Source organism: Hoplias malabaricus, chromosome 10, assembly GCF_029633855.1.
Source record: "Hoplias malabaricus isolate fHopMal1 chromosome 10, fHopMal1.hap1, whole genome shotgun sequence".
Lineage (NCBI taxonomy): Eukaryota > Metazoa > Chordata > Actinopteri > Characiformes > Erythrinidae > Hoplias > Hoplias malabaricus.
This window is the reverse complement of record NC_089809.1, coordinates 15,596,213-15,610,774: the sequence shown is the minus strand read 5'-3', so window position 1 is coordinate 15,610,774 and position 14,562 is coordinate 15,596,213.

The following is a 14,562-nucleotide window of genomic DNA, read 5'->3' as shown; positions in this document are numbered from 1 at the left end:
GAACAGGGTAAAAGGGAACAAAAATGTATTTAGATCAACAGATGGATTCCAGCTGGCTGAGAGAATGGACAGTGTGTGTAGAAACAAGGAGGTATTCATAATATTATAGTTGATCTGTGTGTGTGTGTGTGTGTGTGTGTGTGTGTATATATATATATATATATATATATATATATATATATATATATATATATATATATATATATATATATATATATATGTTTATTTATTTATTTATTTATTTTTTTCATGAAGGAAAAGAAGTAATCCAAAAATAGCTGAAGGCATGGCAGCTTACGCTGATACATTATCTGATAAAGAGCAAAGATGCTGCATTCTCTGGCAGAACTGTTATCTACAAAGAGAGAGAGAGAGAGAGAGAGAGAGAGAGAGAGAGAGAGAAAGGTGTGTATGCCTTAGGGATGGCTGACAGACACATCTCGCTCATTCCTTTCTTCCCGCTTTGAAGGTCACCATTACCAACCTGTTCTCTTTGGCTGTTGGTATTGACCAAACCCATGATATGATTAGTCTTTTTTTGCATGGAAGTCACTACAGTAAACCTGCAATATCCAATGAGTTGTGAAAGTCAATACAGAACTCCCTGATGTCCCAGATGCTCCGCCCATGCGTACAAAATGTTTTGTTATCTATTTAAAGCAAATTAGGATTTTGTTAACAGGATTCTGATTGGCTTTTCATTAATATATTTTCATAAATATTTCATGTCTGTGAAATATATGTTTTTGAAAAGAAACATTTCTGAAAGTAGTCACCTTACTGTTGTATGTACAATGGCACTGCAATAATTCCCTGGTTTTATTAAAGATTTGGTTTAATGGATGGAATTTAATTGTTGTAAAAGTTAACTTTATATGGGATATTTTCATACTGCACTCTCAGGAAAAATGTTATTATGTGTACCCTAAACGAAAACAGGCACATTTTCACTAAAGCTACAAATAATGTAAATGTACCTTTAAAGGTACAACAGTGGTTTTAAAGTCCAGTTGTGTTCCCTAAAGATAAATTACATTCTCGTCAACAGAAAGAAAGATAAAGTTTTCATTACAGAAGTGTATAAAATAAGAAATATTAGTCCTGGTGATAAAAAAGGGTATATGAACACAACATTCATTCATTCATTCACTCATTATCTGAAACAGCTTATCCAATTCAGGGTCATGGATGAACTCAACACAAGTTGGAAATCTACAATTATTATGCAATATGATAGGATTATGTTCCCTAAATAAAAGTACTGATTCTCATTGAGAGTTTGGTACATAGCATTTACTCGTTTATTTGGAGGAATAATGCTGCAAAAACTTTGAGATAACACTGAAAAGTTGCATAGCTTGTGTTCCATTACTTTCACTTTCTTCTTTATTTTTACCTGCTCCCACTTTGGGGTGCAACTGTTGAACAATGCAATCTGCATATTCAACTTGCAACAGGTATTACACTGCATACCCTACCTGATGGTCTGGGACCAACACTACGAACACACCAACACATGCACCTCCCTCCAGTGGCTGGAGCAATAACACACTTACTGGTGAGCAATTTCACATGACCAGTTGACATACCTACGCATTCTTGTTGACAGTGTGATGAAACCTGAGCACTAGAGGTGGGCGATACCGGGAGTTTTGCTATCGATCTGATACCAAGTAAATATAGGACCAGTATCGCCGGGGGGTTGGGTGTGCGCGGGGTTCTCTTCACAACGTGAATAAGCAGGGGGAGGGTGCTTTTGATATATCGATGTTTTTCGACCAGTATTGATCAATACCACTACCAGCGTTGGTATCGATATTATCGATATTTGGATCGATCCACCCACTTCTACTGAGCACCCTGAAGAAACGCACACAGACATGGGAAGAACACACTAAGCTCCTAACAGGTATTGACCCGAGGTGACAATCCCAGGAACCTGGAACACTATGTGTGACGCTGTGTGGTAGAGGCAGCAATTGCAGCACTACCACACCTCCCTTACATTTAGAGCAATGACATACATGTATACATGCAATGGCAACATTGTAATAATATTACAATAATTTTCTGAGTTTCTAAATGTAGCTCTAATGTTGTTTTTCATACATGGTTTGAGGAATAAACTATAATAGGTGTAAGTACATTAATTTATTTGGCAGTATTCACCCATATAATTTGCCCAGATCAGCAGTCTTGCATAAAAACAGCAGTAATATTGCAGTTTTACATTAGATTTACACTTTAACTTTAAAGTAATTAGTAGGCTTTAAACAAGATATTTTTGCATGTTTGTGAGGAATACTGACAAGGTTCTGATGGTTTTGATTTTTTTTTAATTGCCTGCTCTAACAATTCTCACAAAAAAACATATTGATCTGTAGTTGATAATAGAGGGTAAACATCAGTCAACAGCTCTTTACTTTAAAAGTTGATGTCCAAATTAAGATACTAAATGTTCCAGACACCCTGACTAAAAGCACATGTCTGATATTTTATATGACAACAAATATAGCACATAATTTTCAGTACTGAAGGAACATACAGATTACTAACTGCCACACATGGAGTACACAGTGAGTTACTATAGGCAACAGTATAAACCGAAGACAACATAAAATACATTTAGCAAAACAACACACAAAAATAAAAACAAATACAGAGAAATGCATTACAATGATTAACTTTGGTAACTGGCAATCTCCAAACATTATTGTGAATTCACACCAGATAAAATTAAGTTCAGTCCTGGTATTGGTAGCATCTGACATGAATTTTTAAGGCATTGCTTTGAAATAGTTAATCTTGGTATCTACTCTAAAACCACAATAAACTGTATTAAAACTTGCAATCGGGAAGAGCTTAATTTTCATATCACTATTTAAAAATGATTTGTTACCCATTTTTATACTTGTGGTCCTACTGGTCTGTTTGCACTTCTCTATATTCAGAAGCCCTGATTCTGAGAGACCTCAGAATTCTAAGATCTTCTTTGTAGAAGGACAACCATAAACTCCAACCTTGGGGAGTAAGACTGCCATGTCCTTAAGCAAGGGGACCCTGCAGAAACAGAACGCACCAGTGCAATCTCAAGACACAACACTGAGGTGATATGCATACAATTTAAAAAGTTTTCTGGTAACACTAAAATATGCCTTCTTAAAAGACTTTATTGCATGCTTTTTAACTTCTATATGTCGAATCACATTATGAGAAATAAACAAAAGTCTTACAATTAAAGAGAGACAGTACTTCAGTGGTTTAGTGAGAGAGAGAGTTGTGAAAGCAATACACTTAACACTAATCAGCTAAACAACACACAAATCAGCTTAGTGCGTATCACAACAGACCATGAGCCAGACACAATTTAGGGTGTTTATTTTATTTTATCTTATCTTACTTACTTGCTTATTTATTTGCCATATTCAAAAGAAACTGTGAAATACTTAGGCCAAAATATTTTTTATTTCAAATGAATCAGTCAAGCTCATTAAATGTTTATATCCAGAGCTAAGGGCTGAATAATTATTACCTATTATGCTTTGGTCTCACGAAATCATTACACAAAACATTGCCAGATCAGGAATAAGCTCCCTGAATTCAGGTAAAATTAATTAATTCATAATATTTAACCACTTATCCAGTTCAGGGTCATGGTGTGTCCGGACCCTACCCGGAATCATTGGGCGCGGAACATACCCTGGAGGGGGCACCAGTCCTTTACAGGGATACACACACATTCACACCTATGTACACTTTTGAGTCACCAATCCACCTACCACGTGTTTTTGGACTGAGGGAGGAAACCCACACGGACATGGACACGGAACACACCAAACTCCTCACAGACAGTTCCCTGGATCTGTGTGACTGTGACACTAACTGCTGTGCCACTGTGCCACCCTCCAGGTAAAATTGTAAAAAAAATTACATTTTTCATTTTCTTAAAAAAAACATCAGCAGGTACACTGAACTGCCCACAGCTTCAGCTTCTTAAAGTATGAATAGATTTAATGAGATTTAATGAGTTTGATTTGTTGAAACCATCTATTGGAAATAACCTGTCCAATAAAATTAATTGAACTTCTCATGGCTGCAGCTTTTAAGTTGGAACAGAAAATGTAATGCCAAATTCATTCTCAAAAAAAACTTGACCAGTAAACAAATAACTGTGTGTCAGTTTTTTTTTACAGTGTTGTACAACCAAGCACCACTTCTGTTACGACACTCTACAACCTTGTCTCCACGGTGTTCTGCTGTAAGCTCCTCTGCAAAATTTCTCCAACTGACGACATCCAGAGAATAATCCTTGGCACAGTGAGAGTGATAGAGCTCGTAGGTTGAGATAAGACCCTCAGATCCATCACCAGAGCTCTTGCCCTTCTCCCCCTGCTGCTGCAGAGGTCTGAGAGAGTGGGGGGCAGATAACCACACACCTGCCTCACTCCACAGAATCAATCTCCCCTCCCACTGCTTCTGGGACAGAGGCTAACACGTGGCAAGGGGAATGAACAGGTCCCGCCATCCAAAATATTTTATCTCTCCGACCAGTTCTTAACTCTTTAAACTCTGAGGATCTGAGAGTCTGCACACACTTCAGTTCCTGACTCTTATCACCTGCATTATACTTTCATAGTATTTATTGAAGGTTGGTTGAAGTAGTGTAATCCAATTTTTTTTTTTTTTTAAGTTTCAATTTCTATAAATACGTACAGATTTTAAGCCAGTATGACATTTTAAATGTATACATTTCTTTGTTATTGTGCATTGCATTCCTTACTGTAAGTCTGTGCTGTGGTAAAATTATTGTCAAAAGCTAAACATACAGGAATATCTTTTTAAAATACAAATAAGTGCCAAGTATATTCTTCATCATCAATAACCCTCATTTTCACTGACCACTTTGAACAGTTTATTTTTATAAGTTACTACACATTTCTGTATTTGATTTTTTTAAACAACCACCTGACTAATTGTAATATTACCAAACCAGGCCAAGTTTAAACCAAACATACTGAGGGCCAAGTCAAAAATTAATCATTATATGTAGCTACCCATAAAATTGCTGCATGATTTCCTGTAAGAACTACTGTTTGCGCAGATGTTTTACGTTGCATTTCAGATGATTTATGTAAGTCTGTCATGTTTGAAAGAATGGCTCTACATTTTCTGACAGCAGATTCAACCACATACATCACCACTTAATGCTATCATGCTCTTGAGGAAAGTAAAACTAGTTAACATTTATCTACACATTAATGTAGTATGAGATTAATATTCTGTTTTCCGAATATTAGTCTCACCAAATAGTTGCAAGTCTCACTTGTGTTACATTAGTAAGAGCAGGCCATTGCTTCCTCAGGTCACTGAGGGCAGGAACTATTTCTTGCTTGCAACAAGAGGACATCTTGACCATTTTCTCCATTACCACCTTGGAGTTTTCCTATTTCATTATCTCACATAGGAGCTCCACTCTCTCACTCTCTCTCTTTGAAGTTGTAGTAGGTTGTGTGGGTGTAAATTATTTACTTCAGGTTTTCAGTTTTCATGAAGCGGAGAATTAAAAATTCAGGGGGGCAATGCTGTGAATGTTGGCCTGGGATATTTCAGGTGTTGAGACAAGCAGTGTATCACTAGGTGACACAGATGAGAAAGTGTCTTCCCAAGACTGATCTAAGGGAGGAGCAAAGCCATCAGTCATGTTGATCACATCAGTTACGGCCAAGTTACTGCAGGGAGCTCCAGGATATAAACAATCTTGGTTGTCTCCTTATCCTGCATATCAGTTGTTGAACAAAAGGTAAGACTTCTCCTTAACCAAATCATCATAATTTAGTGTGCACACTGTAAAGTATTCAGTAATCCCAAAAATATCACAAATGATTGAGTACAGTTCTTCCATTGTCTCAGGAATTTCTAAGGGCAATGGCAGTTTATGGACATGTGATCTGCAAAGATAACTAGTTGTTGGGCAGGTTGTGACATCAGGTGATCTGAATATGTTTGTATTTTTTTTAATAAATAAATATGCTTCTAAGGTATGTATTTTGTCAAGCAGATAGGTCTTCAGATGTTAAGGATCACAAACTTAAACATTTCAATATTAATTGAACTCTGCAGTAGCCCTAAGAGCCACATTTTTATATACATGGTTTTTTCACGATAATAAATAATTTAGGGCTGCAACAACTAATCGATTAAATCGATTAAAATCGAGTGTTCAAATAGTTTGCAACTAATTGTCACGCCCTCATCCTGTCATGTCTGTTTTCCCCGCCATGTGCTCTTTCAGCACATGGCTCTGTTTGTTGTTGTTCATGTCACCGCCCTTGTCCCGCCTTTGTTCCGCCTCCTTGTTATCTGTTTCAGGTGTGTCTCGTCTATTCATGTATTTAAGCTCCCTTGTGTCACTTCCGTGTGTCGGTCATTTGTACTGTTTCGGTTCCTGTTGTTATCAAGTCTGTCTATCTCTCATATCTCGTCGTCGTTTCGTGTTGTCGTTTCATTTCCTCTGTCGTTGTTTCGTTTTGTAGTCTGGTTATCTCTTTAGTCTCTGTCCCGTTTGCCTTGTTTAGCTCCCCGTGTCCAGTTTAGCCTGCTTAGCTCCCTGTTTGTTGCATTCTGTTAAAGTCTCGTTGTTGTGTTATATTTCGGAAATAAAGTGCTGTGTTTTAGCGAGTGCGTCCGCCTCCACCAGTCCGCCCCGCGATCCTGACACTAATTTAATAATCGATTAGTTGGGTCTAAGTTATTATACACATAGGTACAGTTGCTACACGTGACAAACTCTGGAAGAAGGGTTTGAAAATGGCGGAGGCGGTCACAGCAGAGGATAATGTTAGCACAAACAGAGAGAAAAATGTACGACCCAAGTCATCAAAAGTATGGGAACACTTACATTAACGCCTTCAAGGAACAGCGTTGGGTGCAAAATGTGCACAGCTGATCTCGCATGGCACAGCAGCACATCACAGCATGAGCTCCTAAAAATGAAGCCTGTTGGAGCTATGTGTGAAAGAGATTAAGTATAGTAAGTTAATTCTACTTTTCTCTCACTCAGTGTTACTAGAGCCTGCTAAAGTAGTTAAACATTTGTTTTCTTAGTACATTGATTTTACACTCGTGTTTAGCGAACAAGCCTTAGCACCCCCCCCCCCAAGTTTTCTCTTCCACATAAAATGTGTCAGCTCGACCAGCAGTTGTAAAACAAACCGTAGTTTTAGTCAAGCTAACGTTAGCGACACGTTCTCCTTTTTTCTTTCACTCAATGTAACTAGAACCTGCTAGAGTAGTTAAACAAGATGTCTCATTTTTAGTAAATTTATATCACTCTTGTATTTAGCGAGTTTTCCGTTCCACCTTAAATGTGGCGGCAGTTACATTCAGAGTTTAAAAAAAATCCAAACATTTTTTTAAAATAATACATTTAAAGCCTTTTTCAAGGTTTTTTTTCTGACTGGCATTGCAATATTATACACAGCCAAGTGTATATTTACATTATAAGTGTATATTACATTACATACACTGTGTTAAATATTGATGAATATAAAATTAATGCAACGGTTGGGTTCATTCTTCATGTAAACGCTAACTTTTAATAAAGGTAGGTTGTGTGTTCCTTATACAGTTACAACATTTCTCTAAAATCTTAAATATCTTAACGATATCTGATCATATGTGTTGAGTTTCCCTTTTATTTTCCGCACATGGCAGCATCACCCAATATCCATTTATGTAATTTCAACTTGCCTGCATTGTTGCCTGCATTTTAGATCAGTAGTTATTAACTTAAAGGTGTATGTGCATATCTACACTTTCTCTCTCACCTCATATAAAAAGGGCCCAGCATTGCTGACTATGTTTTGAAGATCTGCACACCACAGCAAGCAGCTGTTCTCACTGATGGTATCCTGAATATGCTAGTAACAGAAAGGAAACCAAATTTGGCTTGTCTTCCTTTTTATCCAATTAATAATCGATTAATCGAAAAAATAATCGGCAGATTAATCGATTATCAAAATAATCAGTTGCAGCCCTAAAACCGTTACAACATAAATGTTTTGTTGAGATGAAAATTTAATTTTGTATTATGAATGCTTCATTAGGTGTTGCACATCTTGTGTGCAAACTGTGTTGTCTAGTTGCTTTGCGAGATTAAAGATATGCACAGAAACAGCCCATGTATTCTAAAGGGGCTGACTTTTTTTTTTATTTTTTTTTATATTTATAATTTTTTTTCTCTCCTTTTGTGGCTGCACGAATATGCATAGCTCATAAATGCTTAAAGGCAACATAGACAATTTGTGGGATCTAATGTTCTCACCACCTCACGTCTGTGTTCATTCAGAAGCCATTTAAAATGACAGTAGTGTATAAGTGGTTATGTTTAGTGTATAAGGTTTACTTGTTTACTTGTTCATATGTTTGAATTACTAGAGAATCTAGTTTGCAATTCAAACTGTTAAGTTTGGTAGCATTTTCGGTCTGTTTACTTTTGTGCAGTTAACAGTTTTCGGAAGGTGGAGTCGTTTGCACATTAAGTAATATGTAACAGCAAAAAATGAATCGATATGACCTGATGTAGCAGAAACAGAGACACATCCTCATCTCTTTTCATGTTCTTCAGCACTCTGTCCAAACACCTCCAGAAGTCATTTTTCAACCATGGCTCAGCCAGCGACAGTATACTGCTTCCTGTCATGTGACTGTAGTGTCCAAAATTGTTACCAAAAAAAATCCTCAGAATCATACACATGAACAGGCCTTGTTATTATGACCTTGCTATTGTTGGGGATTTGTGTCGTTTTGTTGATATTACCAAGCAAATATTTCTCATGTTATGATAATTGAAAAAATATATATTGATAAAGCCTTTAAACATTTTAAGGTAAATCATCTTGATAATACATATGTTTTTAATAAATGTATATATTCATTTATTATCTATTTACATTTATGGCATTAAGTGTTAGGAGTCTTGCCAAAGGACTCATTAGTGTAGCACAGACTGGTTGCCTAGACCTGGAATCAAAACCAGGTCTCTCACATGTAATACAGTGGTATTACCACATTTCAGTTTCCACATCAATATATATTTGCCAGAGTTAGGTAATAAGCCAGTTATTGTCTGGGGTCCCTGTAGTTATGCTGTAATATTGAAATAAGTAATTTATTATCTTGATAAAAACATTTGTAATGTCATAATAATGACAATTTGTTAACTCAATAAAACAGATAAGATGAACTCATGACTACAATCAAACAAATAAGCGCAACCATGGCCTTTTGGGGATTTAATACAACTTTACCCTTCACAACCACAATTTGGATCAGCTCCTCAAAATCACACAGAACACATGTAGACCACCACTGTTGTATTTGATGCCACTGTTATGCACGCTATTAGCGTATTTCATGTGTATTTCTGTCCTGGAAACATAGTCTGAAGTGCATCTTGGATATTCTCTCTCACGGCACATCCATTGTAAATAATGTCACAGCCTGTAGGAGAGGCTTAACATCATTGGAATCATGCTGGTTATACACAATTGTCAACTGGATATTGATGGAAAAGATAAAAAAAAAACACTGTTTTACAGGAAACCACATTGTCCACAGTAACAGCAGGGGGCCATAAGCCCTGATCAGGTCTGGGTAATTTTTTGTTATGTTCTCGAACAAACTTTTCCCAATGTATTTGTTATCTAAATTAGTAGTCTCTGTTAGATTTCACTTAGAAGAAGTTCAGCAGTGTTTTTAAGCAAAAGTAGCACATCCCATGTTATGGTTAACCTCAAGGATTTTTCATCTAACCATAAGCATATGAGACACAGCAATGCTATATCTGAAGAGTATACATATATTGAACACTCCAAAGCATAGTGCCATTTCTAGAAGCACTGCATCGAAAGAAATCATGCAACACATCAAGCAACTAGCAAGAATAATATACTGCAGAAGAAAATGACAATATGGGAGGGAACATATCATCATCATCACAGTAAAACAGCAAGTCAGTTAACCTTTAGGGATATCAATCTGACCAGTAAGGAATCACAAGTGTTTGTGAATCAATTTCACCTGCTTTGGTGCAAATGAAAGCAACAACAGGTACACTGAGGTGGAAGAAAAGGCAACCCCCAAAAGGAAAATGGCTTTGCAGGTGGTAGCCACAGACAGTTATACTCTCCTTGTCTTTCCTTACTGATCAGTGATAACGCTCTTAACAAAATGTCGAATGAAATATATTTGTTGACCACCTTTTTTTTTCACAGTAAAAACAATTATTAAAACAAGAATTATGACAAAATGTGTCACACTTTTTATTAATGGGTATAAATAATGTGGAAGACTGACAAGTTATCCATTACCCAATTTCTGTTTTCCAAATAAAAAGTAAAAACAAGGAAATGCCCGGCTGTTTGCTGTTGTCAGGGGAATGAGGCCAGTTCAATTTTGCCTTTCCCAACTTGTGTAATCGTTTTACACATGGCAAAAAGGACACACATCAGTATCTGCCACTATGTCACATGAAGATTAAATCCCAATGAACCAATTTAGTGAAGAGAAGTTGACTGCGAAATAATCAATTATTCAAACGTGTGGGTGTCACTCGTATCAATGGAGTTGACTCCATCTCTGTTTGCAAGCACTTTCTGCAGGAAACACAATTTCTGCAGCATTAAATGTTAATGTTAAATGCAAAAAAAAAAAAAATATATATATATATATATATTTATAAAATCTAAATAAAGGGGTGGCATGAGGGCCCAATGTTCTCTAGTGGGACTTGTGCTCACTGTCCAGCACTATTCAGCTCGACTGGCAACAGCTAGAGGACAAAAATTGGCAGGTCCCCCACTGGCACCACATTCTCTTCACAGATGAGAACAAGTTCATACTGAACACATTGGACATACGTGAAATGTTACCTGCAATATCTAGAGGCATGACCCATTTAATGGTGGGTCAGTAATGGTCTGAGGAGGGTCACACAAACGTCCACTGCTGTTAGGTACAAGGATGAAATCCTGAGATACGGTGTCAGACCCTATGATAGTGCAGTGGGACCTGGGTTCCTCCTGGTGCAGGACAGTCCCAGCCTCATGTGGCAGAGTGTGTTGACAGTTCCTTATTGACTTGACTGGCCGAGACCTGAATCCAACTGAGAACCTATGGGGTGTTGCGTATCAGTGAATCAGACTGTCCAGTATTTCACAGATTCCCTATTAAGGTCAGAGAATTGACCTCACAGGATAACAATCCACCATCTCACCAATTACATGCCCAAATATTGTATACACACCTCTGAGCCACCTCATGTGTTGCTGTGATGAAATTCATGCAAACTGGATCAGTCTGGGTGGCACAGCGGGTAGTGTTGCAGTCACACAGCTTCAGGGACCTGGAGGTTGTGGGTTCAAGCCCCACTCGAGTTTGGTGTGTTCTCCCTGTGTCCGTGTGGGTTTCCTCTGGGTGCTCCGGTTTCCTCCCACAGTCCAAAAACACACATTGGTAGTTAGATTGGTGACTCAAAAGTGCCCATAGGTGTAAGTGAATGTGTGTGTATGTTGCCCTGTGAAGGACTGGCGCCCCCTCCAGGTTTTGTTCCTGCCTTGCAACCAATGATTCCGGTTAGGCACCAGACCCACTGTGACCCTCAACTGGATAAGAGGTTACAGACAATGAATGAATGAATGTATCAGTCTGGGATTTCAATTTTTTACTTGGATTTCAGTGTGCTTTTGGATCACACTGATATGGTCCTTTACAGACTGAATATGCAGTTTGTACTGTCCACTAGTTCTGGGAGAAAATGCCTTTGTTCTCACTTCTCTTGTTTGATAGTCTAGCTGCTAACCTAGACAAAATCTAGGTTAAAAAAATGTGAACAGGAAAAAATCACATTTCCACCCACAAAATGTAACAAAATTCAACAATGTCCCTTTGACTCCTCTCCTCAGTGTTAGAATATACAAGTCAAATCAGTTTAATTGGTATAGCGCTTTATACAAATTGAAGGATTCACAAAGCATCTTTACAGAAATTGTTAATGAAAACCAAATCAAAATTAGTATCACCAAGTGAGCATGCCAAAAGTAATGGTAGCAAGTAAAAACACACTTGAAGCTGGAGGAAGCAACCATAGAAGGAACCAAGACTCACAAGAAGGCCCATCCTCTGGTCAAAACAAATATAGTTTTCATTTAAAACTGCAGGTAGAAGCAGCCTTCCTCTCTTTTCTAAATGTACTCATGTGTACCCCATGGCTCACTTTAATAGGTGCACCTATGTAGTATCTACATTCATTACCCATTGTATCAGTTCCAATTCCTATACAGGAGCACTTTTCTGTTGCACAAGTACATAGTATGCTCCATCTGTTGCTCTGCATACTTGCAAACTTGCTCTTCAATGCTCAGGACCACCACAGCAACACATTTGAGTGCTGGATCATCCTTAGTGCTGCAGTGACACTGACATGGTTGTGTTTTGTTACTGTGTGTTGTGCTGATAAGAGTGGATCAGACACACCACTGCTGCTGGAGTTAATAAACCCCTTAGTGTCACTGCTGAACTGGGAATAGGAACGGGAAATGCCCAGTCGTGTGGGTAGTGTCCTGTGTCAACCGATGAAGGACAAACTGCCTCAGCAGATGAGCTACTGTCTCAGACTTTACATCTACAAGGTAGACCAACAAAGTAGGTGTGTCTAACAGGGTGGACAGTAAATGAACGTAGTGTTTACAAACTTGAGTGGCACTGCTATGTCTGGTCCACTATCTCCAGGCCTGTTTTATTAAGTTTCAGTTTTATGTGTCTATGCTACACATTTTAATTATACCTTCCTTCTTGTTAAGCACTTTTTGGGCTGCTTTTAACTGTGCTACAAAATAAAGATATGATTATTTTATAAAATTATTTAGCTTATATTTAATAAATCCTTAAATATACTGGCTTTGTTCTCTTTGGTGTGACTGACACCACATTTCCCAGCCCTCATCTGCCCCCCTGCAAAGTGAATTATGCCTCTCTGTGTGACCTGGTCCACCACACACAACCAATAGAAGAAGAGATGAAGTGACCTGGATAGATCTGCCCTACTTTAAATGAGCTATGAGGCAAACACCATGAATATTTACAGCCAAGGCAGGAAGATGCCAAGGTTTGTTTTTTATGTGTTAAAAATGCAAATGCTGAAAATTTATCAAATAAATATCCTCTCAGTGGTTTACCTCAGTGCAGTAAGTTTATTTGTTTGAAAAAGCAATTGGAACAAGAAAGCACTTAGGTTTGAGCTCAATCTCAGACCCATACATTTGGGTCTAAAACCTGTTTAGTTGTGTGTCCTATTTACTAAGCAATATATATCAGAGTCACTGAGAGTCACGGGGATATTGTTGTAACATATGCTGCCTTTATCTCTATAACAAATAAACACACTCTAGCCAACTATAGAAACTAAGCACTGCTCTGAAATAGTCAGTAAAATATGGCAGGGTTAATGACATTTACGACTCTGACCATAATACAATGAGGAGTACTTTTCTATAATAACAGTTATCAGAGCTAAACTCCTCATCAATGCTGAGTCTGAAATTCAGAGCCATGTCTTATTTCAGGATGATTGCCAGATCTATGTAATGAGTGCATGAAAGAAGCAATTAATAATGACACCATTTCAGAGTATAAATAGCAGGCTCTGCAATAAAAGATATAAAAGTCTCAAAAATGACTATTGACTGTATAATGCCACAGACCATAGATTTTGTCCATCTTTTATCCATGAACAGCACCTAAGTGTGGCCCAAATGTGTTCCCAGTTCAATAGTTGTTTCTCCCACTTTTCCTCTGATAGTCAGGGCTTTTAGCACTGTACCTTTTTGTGAGGAACTCCACAAAAACTAAAAATAAAGCCTTTAATAATTGCACACATCGCACATTCTGTTCCTTGTGTGAAACCCACCAGCTCAATATGCCTTGGTCTTAATACTGCTCAGATCTTATGTCTTGTATTTGTTAGGTTGACAGTTGTGCAGCTTTGTTATTGATGATGCACTAAAAGGAACATGCTTAGTTGTTTTACTGTTGTGTATGTAGCCTATTTATTTCTTTATTTTATTGTCTCTCAATCACATGATGTGGTAAAACTTCACAAAAAGGGAAAATTACTTAATGGTGCTTAAGGGTATATTAATTTATATGAATAAAATTTTGCTAATAATAAAAATATTAGATATTATAAAATCCTAAATTAATGATAGTTAATGCTAGTTCTTGTTTCTTATAATTACATAATGATTAATTTAATGGGACCTAACAATTTAGTAAGGCTTATTACTGTCTGAGGTATCGTGAATTAATGTACCCTCTAATGTAAAGTGTTACCCATGATGCCAAAACTCTGTGAGTTTCAAAGGCAGCATTTGTTTTCTCTGAGATATAGAAGCCGATGCAAGCTGCCACTAAAATTTCATGATTTAAGAGCAATTTAAATGAAGGGTAATGCTAACTTATCACTTTTGAAGCTAACAAATACCCACATTAGCTAAGATCATTGGA